Source organism: Homalodisca vitripennis, chromosome X, assembly GCF_021130785.1.
Source record: "Homalodisca vitripennis isolate AUS2020 chromosome X, UT_GWSS_2.1, whole genome shotgun sequence".
Lineage (NCBI taxonomy): Eukaryota > Metazoa > Arthropoda > Insecta > Hemiptera > Cicadellidae > Homalodisca > Homalodisca vitripennis.
The window spans coordinates 30,883,522-30,899,054 of NC_060215.1; the positions used below are offsets into that span (position 1 = coordinate 30,883,522).

Here is a 15,533-nt window from a genome sequence, read left to right on the forward strand (position 1 = left end):
AAATGGAATTTCAACCACCTGGCTTCGGCCCAACAAAAATGAAGAGACCCAGTCAAATGAGCTTCCCCTTATTCCAAGGTTGTAAAGTTTACACAATAAGAGCTTATGATTAACAACATCGAACGCTTTGTGAAGGTCCAAGAAAATGCCAAAGGTATGCTGACGCTTATCCAAAGCCACGGAAACATGATTAATGAAGTCAAACACGGCATCAAGTGTTGAGAAACCCTTTCTGAAGCCAAATTGTTTTTAAAAAAAATACATTACTAGAATAAATTACTAGACGTGATTTTCTATTAATTAAAGATATTAAGTAGTAAGAAGCCCATTCAGCATGTCTCCTGTATCTACTGTTTAACATTTCAAAGTGCAAGATTTAAGTTCTTATAAATATTATACAAAATCGTCACGCAGTCGTTTACATCTGATGCGTTATAATAAAGAGGATTCTAGTCGGCTGATAGCAGCTCACGCCGTAGCTTGCTTAAATCCACTATCTTACATAATCCTTGGTCAGAGTTTTCGCATTTGTCATATATAAAAATACTCACATAAACACGACCCTAATTATATATACATATTACGCTTACGTGCATTTCATTTTGGCAATGTTTCATGTGACAATCCTTTTGCTCATGCTCCTTACAAAACGATTTCATCCAGAGTTCCCATCATGCATTGGAAGAGGGAGTTGTATGTCCTTGTGAAGAAGTAGTAGAAGTTTGTGTCTGATTGTCAGTGATGGTTTTTAATATTCTTAACTGTTGAGTTGATTTAGACTGAGTATACAAACATAATACTTAATTTTTATGTTAATAGTAAACTTTTACATTTGCATTTTTAAGCTACTAAGGTGCAGTGTTGTGTGATGACGTAGCCTAGGCGGCGAGTAAAAAGACAGAAAACTTGGTTCTTAAATATTTCTTCAAGTAAATTGTGTATGAAGCCATGAGTATGGGAGTGAAAATTTACCTCTCTTGGATGTTTAAGCAGAGTAAATATAAATGAAATATAGAAGTGTGTGTTCAGTGAAAATAAATAATAAGTTGTATAAACAAAAAGTGACAAGAGGGGTATTGAATGGATATTAGATTCTGAAATAAAAGGTTGACAGGTTTTAGATATTGGCCTAAGTTATCTATGATCAGTAAATAGGGCATTTATCTTCAGCAAATAAATAACACTTTTTTAAACAGTGTGAAAATTATACAGTACTGTGCTAAGAGGTGCTAGGTGTTTGATTTTTGGAAAGACTGGACTTATTGCTCCATTGACAGCACAATTTGGCCTATATAATACAATGCCTAAAATCAATTATGAGCATCTAAAACCATTTTCAGGTATAGTATTTTATTTCTTTTTTATTATTAAAATAGAATATTTAAACAATAATGGGTTGCTCTTAAAATAATCCCCGAAGAGGTAATGTAGCAAAGTAAAACTTTATATTAGTAGGAATTTGTATGTGGGATACATAGCCTACTTACTAAAGTGGTAAATAACTGTTGTAGTAGTTTTATAATTCAATTGAGATAAAATTGATATGGTTGCAAAGAAGGGTGAAACTTAATTAATATTAAAACTTGGGTTTGTTAGATTTTCATTTATTTTTAGTTTCATTTTGGTCTTGTGTTAGCTGGTGGCTAAAACGGTCATTAGGGTGTCATTGTATATATTACATAGTAAGTGTTTTCTTGAATGTTGAAAGGGATTTTTTGGATTAATTTCCATACTGAAAGTAAAATTAGCGATTAATGGTTTATCATTTTATATTTAACTTAATAGTATAAACTTTAGAACTCCCTAATGGAAAACTGAATAGGCTTAATTTACAATACTACGTCAAAGAACTCCAGAAAATTAGGCCTAGAGTCTACATATTTTGAATCTTAAGAAGGCTATAAATTACACACACACACACACACACATACCGTATATATATATATATATATATATGTATAAATTTATACTAATTTTGCATAGAATGTATGGATTTATTTCTTACGCACTGGAAAATAAGGTGTACCTACAAAACAAATTTATGTTTTTATGGTTTCATAATTCCAAACTCGCCTATGTACTGGATCAATTTCTAGTCGGTTTTCACTCGGAAGGTAGGCCTAAGGAAATAAAAAGTGGCATAGAAAACATGAATTGATAAGATTCAAATTTCATGTCATTTCTTGATTACCGTGGCTGTCTAGTCATGTTTAATGATAATTATTAATGATTTGTAAATGGAGTTTACCAAATGTTTAGGTGTCCAAGTGGTCGGGGGAATTGGTATTGTAAGCTCGAGTTAAATTTTGGTTACCCTGTATTCCGATTAATCTGCTCTGTTAAATCTATTTTTACGAGTTTTATGAGTCCTTCCGAAGTCCAAATCACTTGAGATGCTTAGAAAGAAAAAATTATTCGAACTTGCAGCGCCAAATACTCCAATCTCCCTAACGGCCTTCAAAAATCGGTTGACATCGTAAATACCAACTATTGCAATTGAGCCTTTTCTTAAAAATATTTTTATACTGAAATAGGTCAATGAGTCTGTTTGTCGATAAGAAAATGCTGTGCCACTTGTAGCTAATGCTGCACCTTGCCGTGTGGATAATTAAAGAATAAATCCTGACAAAACTGCCAGAAGATAACCATTTGGTAACTGTGAACAACTACTGGTTTACCTTCAACTTCTTTTATTTTTTACTATGACGATTAAGTAGTTCTTTGAAAGTAAGAAACATGAAAAGTAGTTGTTGGAAAGCTATTGTTAACTTTGCTGAGTGATAAGAAGATTTACCTGAAGATGAGTTGAGGCACTCTCATGTGATCTAAGCTATGCAATGTATTTTTGCTACAGCCGTTATACTGTACTTTTTTGCTGCAATTACAGCATTTAATTTTTTTCGAAACATATGCATTATTCCTTACTTTCTTCAGCATTTCTTTTGCTGATTCTACTACTTTTTCATCCAATAATTTTGATCTTAATGCCATTTATACCTCAACTATTTTACTTACTTCATTATGGCTTTTCTTCCATTGTTGTCCATCTGTTTCCCGTAATTTTTAGATATGTGGTGCCGACCAAAGCCTGCACTGATGGATAGTGGAAATTGCGATTGGTACTTTCCATATTTATGACGAGATCAGATCATGTTGATTGATTTATCACTTTATTACTATTAATTACTTTCAGTTTATTATACAGTACTAATTACGAATGCCGCTGACCATCATTCGGGGATTCAAGGTACCAACCAGCACTCCTGGTATAAAAGGATGTCTCTGAAGATTATACTTAAATTCAAGCTCAGATCACGTTAATCCAAATACAATGGGAATTGCATCGACCAATGAAATAAAATAAAACTAAATTTACTCTTGAATCCACCTATAATATGCTACCAACCACAGCGTGCGCACACACCACATCACACTCAGGACTGATTTCACTGTTTTCCACACGCCAGTGATTAAATGCATGGACTCTGAATCTTCTTATCGCTTTGTAACATTAACAATGTCTTACTGACACTTAAGTCGCATGTTTCTTACTATTTAAGCATTTTTTACAACATAATTGCCATACTAACATATATGTAACACACATGAGTTGACCCAGTTATAACTGTGAATTACCGAACATTCATTAGGTTGATGTTTGGTATTAATTGGCATTTCAGGATTAAAATTTTGACATTCTAAAATATTTATTATTTAGGCATAGTGGACGCCTAAGTAAGTAAAATTAACAAAAGACTTTTCAGTATTCTTTTATGAGACAAACGTCCTATAACACAACATTTGGTGCATTGATGTGGTTGGAACAAAACATGAACATACAACAACACATGTGGCCTTAAACATTATACAACTCTATACAGAGTTTTTTGTGCCACTTCGAGAGTTGCTATAGATTAACTTTAATCTAGATCTCTTCTAGTCAAAATATTTTGATCATATCATAAAAAATAGAATTAGTTTATAAGAGTTTTGATTAATCAGTGGTTAAATTGAACAACCTATTCACTGATTCTCCTGATTTTAAACTCACTGCAAGTCCATTACTAATTTTATGAGTTGGATTATTACCACTGGCTTGGAAGTTAACCATCTTAAAAGTAGTCTAATATACATGTAATAAAGTATAATCGGGTAGGTTGTAAGGTCTATCTGAAATATTCAGTTATGTATAGCATGTATTAACCATTTAGTAATAGAGTATAAAATTATGGTCATGGACTATACTATTTTACTTCAAAATTAAATAATAAAGAAGCAGAACTTACTACTACAAATTTCACTGTAATACAGTTGTCCGCGAGTAACTTAAATCAAAGGTAATTTTTAAGAACAAAACCTTAATCGTTGAATGATTCGAAATACTGAGACTCGACTTAGTGTAAGGCAAGATTAAAAAGTCCTCAATTTATAGAGATCTGCGGTATTTCATTTTCTTGACTTATCTAAACTGAAAATTATGATAAATGTTCTTATTAATTTTTCAAGCATAGTCTAGATATTGAAAGTAACAACATGAAAAAGTATTGCACAAAAGCCAAAGAGCAAATTCAAGATGCAAGGGCCCAATGCCTACAGCTAACCGGTTTATGAGTGAGCGGATGCCTAGTGGCCAAAATCCAAAAACATTAAGCCTTTAGAAATTAATTGTAACTTTTTTTATTTGGAATAAATAGGTTTTAAATATTCTAAAAAGTATTTTTTCTATTGTAGGGCGTGCTGCAGTTTTTAGTTCAGGCAAATTTTGCAGAAAATAAGGTTACAACTTGTTATTCAATTTACAAATGTGATCTGAACTTAGTGGTTTTAAGACTACAGTTGAACTAAGCAAAATGCAGAAAATCATTTCTCAGTACCGGTAATATCCTGTTCTATATTCTCAGCTAATATGCCATATTTTAATGAAATTGATTTCAATTTTATATTTAGTTTGTTGGACCTTTCGTGTTAGTATACAAGTTTTTATTATTTTCTACTCTAGGCTAATAAAAATAAACCACACAACTATATAAGACGGAAGGACCAATCGTACTAGGTTTTCAGTCATGAATTCCATTGTGCTGTTGCACTGTATGTCAACGGTAAGCATTTTTATAATGGAGGGCGTAGTTGGTGGCTCCTCTACTTTGTCTTAGCCCTTGTCTGCGATCTTCAACTTACGGGATATTATTAAGCGTTGTTTCACTTAATACGACAAAATATGTACATTATATTGTCATGGCCATTAAGATAACTTGTACTTGATTAGAAAAATGAACAATGGTGGTCAAACATTTTGGATTATAGATTTTAACATCATTAAAATTTGTGACCAGTTTAAAATTGTAATAACTGGTTTGTGTCAAAAACTGTTATAGATTCGGCCATTCATTCTGAAAAAAGGAGAAAGTCGAATTAAAGAATTTGTTTTGCTCTTTATGGAAGTATAGAATTAAAGCAGTCTTGGAGAAAATGAACATGTTCTAAAGGAATAGAACATGCATACGTTTACGGAAAATATTTGGTTTTTCAGAATTTTAATATTTATCATGAACAGTACCCCGGATGGCTCAGCAACCAGATCTTCCTTTTGCTTTCCTTACAGGATGTTATTGTTTAGAAGAATCAGAATAGGTTTATTTCAAAGAAATTGCTTTTCTCATCAGTGTGGGTAGGGCGTATTTTTTGTTATCATACACTAAACCTGCTAATTAATAGAATGAAAATAATTGAACTTGGTTATCATACCAACCACTCATACTTTTTGTTTGTTTTGGTTCAAAAACTTAAAACATAATATTGTCCCGCACGTATGATATCTATACCCGTGGTAAATATACTTTTTTGCAGAAAAATGAACAAATTCTTTCAAAATGTACAAAAAAAACCTAGTAGTGGGATTGACGGTAAGTTAAAGCAGATGTATGACAGTACATTTTTTATCTTATTCCTCATGATAAATATATTTTCCTTGAGTAGGATAGGTTTAAGATACTGGTATGATATGTTTTGGGTAAGTTAAAATACGTGCAGTAATTGACATGATATAGGAACACTGCTGCAAAACTGATTTCCGCATTCAACTGACCTTTGCCTGTTTAGATAAGATAAACAAAAATAATGCAATAACAGGGAAATGTTTGTTATTGTTTTGTAACTGACATTTAATAATGAAATGTAGTTGCACCATAGATTAAGGTTTAAAAATAATAGTTCAGAACCAGCACTGGTTACTATCATACGGTTATTTGACTAGGCTTGTTTTCACCATTTGGTATTGACGGTGACCTCTAAACCACTACCACTTGGGCAGGTAGACACTTTGCATGGATAGAGGTGTCCCATTCAAAAGCTGCCACTGTTATATATGTACTTTAGTTATGTGTGACAGCCATAAAACTTGTGCTTTAATGTTGGATCTGAACCATGCTTCAGTTTACGTTTAAAAATTCTTCATAGTGTTACATTTTAACCCTCCATCAGGCGCTTAAAATTAGAAACACCATCAGGCGCTCACGGAGGTTTCCTCCAGGTTAGCAAATAATGGATATCATAGTCGTTTAAACTGTTTTTATTTGTTTAAATATTCATACTGATTTAATTACAATGTAATATATACATTTTTAGAAATTAAATAAAAATTACTCTCTTATGTAATGAATTTTCCAAATAAGAAATTGAAAATCTTAAAAAATGTTATTGTATAATAACAACATGATTTATTTTAAGGAATAATGCAATTAATTGTAAAAATGTTTAACCTACTGTAATAATATATGGAAATTAACTTAGTTTTTAACTTCTTACAAAAACAACTTACTTCAATTCTTGAGATATTATACAATTGTAATGTCAATTATTACTCTAAAATCAAAATTTATTCTTTACTAAAAATTTTTTTTAAACACTACACAAAGTTTCAAAACATTTTCCTTCTGGTTCTTATAACGACAATGTTCACTCCATAAACAGTACTGAAATGTTCCCTAGCACACGGGTACTGTACTGACAAGTCTCTCGTCTTCATTCTCCATTTCACAAAATTCAAATAAAGTATATTGTAAAACTTAAAAAGAAACCATCACAGGTCACACATTTAGGCGCACACGGATTATTACTCCATAAAAACTAAACACTATAAGGCGCTCACGGAGATTTCGTCCAAGCACTACAAACACAGCATCGGGCGCTCACGGAGGAATGGTCCAGTCTCGCACGGAAGTAGACCTCATACTGACAGATTTTGACAAAGATAAGCGGGAGGCTATTGTTTCGCTTCCCCGAAAGATGCTCGTGAAGTACACTGCAGGAAACGACTGCCAACATCAGAAAAGTAGCACTATTTTTGATAATAAAAAATACACGGAGGAAAACTCTGTTTAGCGCCCGATGTAGGGTTAATGAAGAATAAAAATAATATGTTTTTTCTTTCACATAGCAGTACATTTTCTCAAACAAACAGGATAGAAATGTGGTCTATATGAATACAAAAATGAACCTTTCATTAAGAAATTAATAATATTACGAATGCTCGGTCCAGCTCCAGTTCACCTTTCAGCCAACCACAGCTTCTGACATCTGATGCTGTTACAGACCTGACTTCTGGAACACTTCCTATCATAGCTACATTATGTGTAAAAATAATATTGATACCATGAGTGGTTATCATTTAAACAAACATTCATTACCTCTTCAAATAAAGTGAGTTTAGAACATTAGCCAAAAAATTAAGGAACTCAGAAGGCTAAGCCTGTTCAGAGACTCCATTTTTAATATTAATTATTAATTACCATTTTTATAAATTTGTAAGTAAAATTTTATAAATTGAAAGCAATGATTTTATTATTGTATGTTTTAACTTTCGGGATATTTTAATTCTCTATATGAAAAAATTCTCTATTTTTATCTCATTCAATTATCCTATTTCTGTTAAATTGTATATAGATATTTTAAACCTATGACTTGTAAGAAAACACGAAGTTTCAGTTATATAATAACCATAACAATAGAGTTCACCTATTATAACATAAATATGTTATTTTATAGCTAACTACAGAGGAGAAAGCAAAGTACATACTAATTAGATGATTGTAATTTTAAAATGTATACAAGTTTAATTTAAACGTTTTGTTATGAAACATTGACAATACAATATAGACTAAACTTAGTGATTGATAAGTCATTGTAGACACTCTCTGATGAGTGATGGCTTGTGTGTGCTACTGTCTTGTAACAAAGAGATCATTGAAACTGTCACTAGCTACAATATTAGGCTCTATCATGAAGCCTAAAAAAAATTAAGTTCCTCCATAGATCTATAGGCATGATTCATTTCATTGTTAATTCTGTTTGAAATCTCTTTGTAGCATATCAATTATGTACAGATAAAATTATGGGTAGTATAGGAAATTTAACACCTGATCTAACAAATGACTAGTGATTAGTCGTTTTGAAATGTATCTCATATGGTAGAAAACTAGGCAGTACAGTATTTGTTTTTTCAGCCATATTCTTAAACAAACGTTTTATTTTAATTGAATCATGTTTAAATGGATTGTATTGTATTCAGGCATGGGACAGTTTATGGCAAAAACCAATGCAAATCAACTTCTCTTTTTATTATAGTTTGTGTTTTATTCCTTGCATCTGCATTGTCTATTATATATGGAACAACACGATGGTTAAAAAAATAGATAACTACAGCACCATTGGAGTGAATAATATTCACTAAATTGTTTTAACCATCTTAACAATTTAGTTTTATGTAATGGTATATCAAATTCAAATTCTTTATTGCCAGAACATCTTTACAATGTATAGCAGTGTCAGAAACAAATTCAGCATGAACCATCTATGATATACATTGCCTAGGCCTAGTAACAAGTGTCTATCCAATTACAGCATAATAATCACTGATGTCATATGGGCTGATATTAATCAATAGCTTTTTTACACTTTTCTTGATTAATTAATTAATTTTTTTTTCACAATTAATTTGAAGAGATTTAAGATGAGAAGGAAGAGAGTTGTAGAGTTTAATGCCTGTTTTAGCAAAACAATTTAAAGTGGTTTTAAGACTACATTGAGATATTCTAAGAGAATTTGAGTTTCTAGTCATATGGTTATGTACAGATCTATTTGTAGGTATGGCATGTAAATTTCTTTTTGTATACAATAGAGTATGACATTCATTAAAAATAAAATTTGTTTCAAAATATTCAACAATTTTATTGTCTAAAATAATTTCAAATACCTTAGATATTATCGGTATTATCGATACAGGTCGATAATTGTTGTAGTCAAACACAGAGCCCTTCTTGTAAATTGGTATGACCTTAACTAATTTCAAACATTGAGGGAAAATACCACTTTCAATACAACAGTTAAATAAATAGGCTAAAATCTCAGAGATGTAAGGTGCAGCAATTTTTAGCAGACCAGAGTTCAGGCAATAAACATCCAGACTCTTACTATAGCTCAATGAATTGATAGCATTGTAGACTTGCTCAACGCTCACACATTTCAAAGAAAAATTGAGTGCTTGAGGTAAACTCTGCTTAACCTTATCTAAATAAAGACATACACTGATTTGAGTTAGGAATATTACCAACAACACTACTTACACTACTAGCTAAACTGTTAATTTAATTCTAAGTGCCTATTATACTCTTTTTCATGATCATTTACTATATGGCGTAACCCTATGGGGTAGCTCGACTGGAGCTAAAAATGTTTTTGTGTGGCAAAGGAAAGTAGTTAAGAGTTATTGCTGGTGTTAGTAATGGAGATTCCTGTAAGAATTACTTCTTTAATTTTAGTATTTTAACTTTATCTTGTAGATTTATTCTATATATTTTATTGTATGTCAAAGACCATTTTAACGAATTAACTTTATGATCTCACGTACATAGCCATAATATAAGAAACAAAGAAAAATTTTATTTTAACTATATTAGGCTAGAGAAATCTAATCTAGCCTAATTCATATAGGTATAGGTTAAGACTTTTTAATAAGTGGCCAGCACCATACAAAAATATTTCCTTTAAGAGATTTAAGGCAACTATAGAAAAGTTTTTAAAACTAAAGCATACTACTCAAGTAAGGAATTTTAAGAGGATAATTTAGATAATTTAGTATGACTTGTAAGTAGGCCTAATCTAGGCTAGTATAATATTTTTATTATGTTTAATTTTAGTAAAAATTTACAATTACAACGTAAACTGTGGTTAACCACATTAAAGATTCTGATTCTAATTCTCATTTGACTGTGCGTACAAAAAAAAACCTGTAGTAGAATGTGGTTTTTACAACAAAAGTTTTACCAATGGACTGTGGTCAGAGGTGGCTGGGGTGTGCCTCAAGGATCTGTCCTTGGTCTTGGTTTTTATTTTCACAATAAATGACCTCCCAAATTCAATTAAGTATTCAAATATTTTGTTCGTAGATGACACTACTTTTTAAATTTAAACCATACTTTTGATCAACTTATAAATGTTTGTACTAATAACTTCAGCGATACAACATCTTGTTTTAATTGTCAAATGGTTTCTAAACTTGGAAAAAACAAAGAATATCTTGTTTACTCTCAGACTTAAGAATAAAGATTTGTTTTTACAAAACAGTTACAGTTGAAATTTTTAAGGGTTTTGATAGGTAACTGTTTTTAATGGGATAACTTTGTGTAGATTAGGCTACATTTCCAGTTAGTTAAGCTAGTAAAATGTATGTTTCTTTTAAGCTGTTTAATATATCATATAGATTAAAAATTATTAAAACAGAATAATTAACATTTTTCAGTTTTTATATGTGTGTGTATATATTTGGCATGATTTTTTAATGGAAATTATTCAACGATAAGTTAAATGTTAGTTTTACAGAAAAAGGCTTTAAGGATAATCACAAAGTTACAATCTTTATGGTAGTTCAGATCGGCTTTGATCCGCAAATTCAGGCAGTGATTAACGTATATATTTTAAGTTTCAATACACCTAAATCATGATCCTAGTGTAATATGCATTGTTTTGAAGGGTTAAGTGTATACACTGGTATTGTTATACTCCATATCCAAAGTTATACTTTTATTTTATTATTCTCAAATTTTAAACCATGTAATTAATTCCCTATAGATTACAATGGCTTTTTATTAGATGGTAATGTTCATAACTCAAATATGTCTCAAAATGGTATTTCAAGGCAAAAACTAGGATTAAATCAACATTAAGAATATCTTTTTTGTTTTTTTGTAGTAAACCTAAACTAAATCAGGATAAATTATTCATGGTTATTGAAACAACATTGCACTAAGAAAAATATTAAATTTAGGAAAATGGAATGTGGACATTTAAATTCATCAAGGCGATACAGAAGGGTTCTTTAAAAAAACAGCAATTCCCACTCCATGCACAAGGCATAAGTTATCTCATAATTTGCCCTTTGGGTCGAAATGTGAAACTTCTCCATGATAATTTCTTGAAAATATTTAAAAACTAGGCCTATACAGTTTCTAAATTTACAGATTGTTGTTATTGCTTGATAGTAATAGTGTAAAGTATACAAGAATGAATGGTTGAAATAAGAAAAAAAAAATGAAAACCAACTAACAGAAGGATAAAAAAAAAAAACAAATATTTACATAGAGAAAACAATTTTTATTTAACATATTGTTTCAAACTAATTAAATTAGTACATGTAGAAAAATGTTAAATGACGGCTTAAACAATAGTTGTCAGTTTCTGAAACACGTTCAACAGCAATTGTACTGACTATTGTTGATTGACAATTTTGTTCTAGTCTACTAATTATTTTATTTTTTTCAGAACCTGCAAGTGTAGCTGACGAAGTGAAGACGTGCGTTTTGTCAAAGATTGAGGTGGCTGTGATTTAACTTGGAATGATGCTCTTAAACTTCTATCAATCATGTTAATAAAGGTAAGATATTAAACTATATATTAATTTCTCCTGGAGCATGTATCTAAAACAATAAACTTGATTGTTGAACACATGAGGATTTTATACAGATTATTAATTGTGGAATACCCTATGTAAATACAGTATATTTCATTGATATATAGATGTCACTAGAAAATACTAGAACCTGGTTAGAAAAAATTTCTTTATTGGTATTGAAAATTGTTCACCATCCCTTTGTAAATACACCCTTTCTCAAACCCACTGTAGGGGTTATTGTGTAGTTCTAAGTGAATTTTATATATTTAGTATTGGAAATTACGTTAGTAATAATGTTCACAACCTCCATCATTTTTGCTTTCGTCCTATCAAAAAAGAGGCAAATCCCAATCCCTGTAGTTTCTTTTATCTTTTGGAAACAATGAAAGTAACAAGAAGTTAAATCATATGAATAAACCATCTAAGTCAGGGATGATCTAAACATCTTGACAAGCAAAGGAACTCTGTCAAGATGGATGATTCGAAAAAGAAAACAGGAATTTAGACATTTGCCATCATTAAATTTACATTAATAGAACACAAGTGGCCGTCTATTGTCAGATTTAACTTTCGCTAAGGCAGTATAAACTTTCTCTAAGGAATCTACATTTTCACCTTGTTGCAAGTGTTTTCTTTGTATGTTTATTAACCCTAACATTTCCTAGATTGTGTCACAGTATGATGCAACCGCTTTAGCATTAGTGTTCATCAAACCACACAAGTGCACACATGAACTTCACAGAGAAAGGTGGGATGGAAGGGAGGATATAATATAGGTTGAAGTATCACTAAAAAAAAAGCGATTCAACATAACAGCCAGAATAATCGCTTATTTTAATCATAATTTTACGGTACATTTCATTTTACGTCCTTTGGTCCCTTGATATTTCTTCACCTAACTTCCTCAACGGATTCAACAAAAATGGCTATATGGAAAGATTTTGTGAAAAAAATCGGTACAAAAGAATTTTTACACAATTTTGCTATCTGAGGTATATTCTTAAGTTAAAAAAATATGCTGTGAATTCAATGTCATGTCTAATCACCAGGAATTTTGTAAAAATTGTTTTTTTGTAAAATCACAAAACTTTGTTGAATAAATATTAAAGTATTTTTTACAAACAAACAATATTTTCCTGTTACCTTGTCATGTTTTTGGAAGATTTAAGTACTAATAAACATTTTTATTTTATGCAATAATTTTTTACTATTTTTTAAAACTACTATTTTGAAAAAAAAAAAAACATGTCTGTTTGATAAATGTCCATAATCACAAGTTATCTTCAGCTTAACCTTAATGTACCATTTTTGATTAAGCAGTCTCTTAACCCTGGAACTGGCAAACGCCCGATATCGGGCGTTTTTAGTCGCATCCTAGATGGCAGCGCCCGATATCGGGCGTTTTAATACGTCTTTTATTTCTCAATATTACGTACTTAAAACACGATCAAAGAGTATCGGTATTGATACCAATCGAAAGAGGAAGGTTCAATTTATGTAAATAATACACTAATAAATAATTTATTTTTTCGGTACACACGTTTATACGTCTTATAATCTCTGAACTATTTGTTTACATTCTCCCGCGTTGCGCGCGCAGCGATGAGTCAACTGGTTCATTCGGCTATTGTTATTTCGTCAGCTGCATAGTGTTCTATCTGGTTTATTGTTTGTTTGAGGTCGTTGTAATGATGGTTGTGTATATGACACAACAATAGTAAGTTTTTTGTGCGTGTTTACATAATGGATCGTAATTTCCGCGATCGTTCAAGTGAAATTCGAGATCTAGTCGTACATGAAATAAACAACAAAGAGGATTTCCGATTTATACATTCAATCAGAACATAATTAAATAAATATATAAATAAAAAATTAAAAAATAGAAAATTAATATAAACTAATAGTTACAAGATTGTACAAATCCAAGTGAGCTTTGAAGTTCTTACTTTTGTTGGTAAGTAGCACTTTCGAATGTAAGTGTATAATTTTTGTATCGTTTACCACATGTAAAAAAAAAACCTTATAAACTATGTGTTGTTTTATTTTTACTCAGAATTAAATGCTCTTCCTTTTGTATATTTTAGATTTTGCGTATCACTAACAACAAAAATTTTACAAATCAAAAACTTTGAACTAACTTTTCTTTTTTCTAAAAAACATTTTTTTCCTGAAGAGGTAGAGTAAGGGTATTTTTTTTTGTTTTAATTATATTATGTGAAAAATGTTCCTTGAACAATGCTGAATAAAGCAATATATAATATGACATAGGTACTTTATAGTAAACATGTAATAATAAAATAAATATAAGGCAATGTATGAAGTACTAAAACACTCTGCCACTGAGAGAAATATGACCGCCAGTTCCAGGGTTAACATTAACATTAAGCAGAAATTATGTTAACATTAGAAAACACAATTTCTTAGTATATAATAAGTTTATCACACACAATTTTATGCAAAATGTAGACTTTTTTCAAATAGTCTGAAAATGGATGTATTAACACTAGTGATTCTCAGGGTTTTAAGAAAAACTTTTTTTTTCCTCAGTGATCTTTAAGAAAAGGTCAAAATGTGTAATTTATTCCAGCGTTCAAATGGTTTAGAAACAGCTAAATGTAATTTGTCGTAAAACTATTCTCCTTTAGTATATAAATGAGTGATTGTGTGATAGACTGGTTTTGAATTACCACTCCAGGGGTATTCTGCTGCAGTAAACATGCTACACTCTCCATTCATACAGTGTTTCATTATAACTAAGTCTACTTCAGAATTGAAAAACACCTCTGTTGTTACTTGATGACATTCTATTTTTTGTAGACATCATTGGAAAGTATTTATGCTGCATTCTAGCAGTAGTTTTGACATTTTTTGTTTGTAGTTGTGTTTTTATAACAATTGCTGTGGAAAATCTGTTTTGATTAAAACGAAATTAGTCAGAATCTTATATGAAGTTGTTGTAATTCTTCAAACAGTGGCTTGTCAGGCTAATAAATTAAGCTTAGCTACAATGCTACAGGCCCAACATTTGGGTACTTTCTCTTGCCTGACAAGCCTTTGGCCTGACAAGGTGTTTTAACCTGTTGACGAGTGCGCACGGCATTTGCCGTGCCCCTATGACGGTCCATACTGAGTGACTCATTGACCAGTGACAGTCTGTTAGGGAGTAAAACAAAAAAAACTTAAAATGTTAAAAAACTTGTTTATTATAGTTTAAATGTATATAAAAATACATTGTAGATTGTTAAATGCAATATCCTCGTTTTAAAACTTTGCTAATATGTGATACTGCTCAAAACAAGGATATATACAAAGGGCGACCACATGTTGAACATTCATAGCTGGTTTCTTTTCTTCTTTGTCCAGTTCGAGTAGTGTGTGTTTGCATGCACACATAGCACTGCCTGAGTAGTTTTCGCTTCTTTGGGTTATTCTGGGGGAGTGGCCTTATAAAATGGCGACCTTGGAGGCGTAGCGGGTCTTGTGTCCCGCCTCCGTAAAATAGTTTTTTAAATTATCACCAGGTGCTACCACGATACAGGACTAGCAACGCTGTACAGAGACACTATTAGGAACAAAAAAAAGTTCCAAA

The 15,533-nt window shown here is 31.1% G+C and overlaps 1 protein-coding gene across 7 annotated transcripts in view; it reads left to right on the forward strand.

Moving 5' to 3' along the window:
• The first annotated feature begins 678 nt into the window (after nucleotides 1-678).
• The window catches only part of LOC124368878 (catenin delta-2), a 94,230-nt gene continuing 79,375 nt past the window's right edge, over nucleotides 679-15,533 (forward strand). For all 7 annotated transcript variants that reach the window (XR_006923016.1, XM_046826354.1, XM_046826355.1 and 4 more), the window contains exons 1-2: nucleotides 679-1,340; nucleotides 11,815-11,926. The gene's annotated coding sequence lies outside the window, so the exon portion shown is untranslated. The remainder of the gene's footprint in view (nucleotides 1,341-11,814; nucleotides 11,927-15,533) is intronic.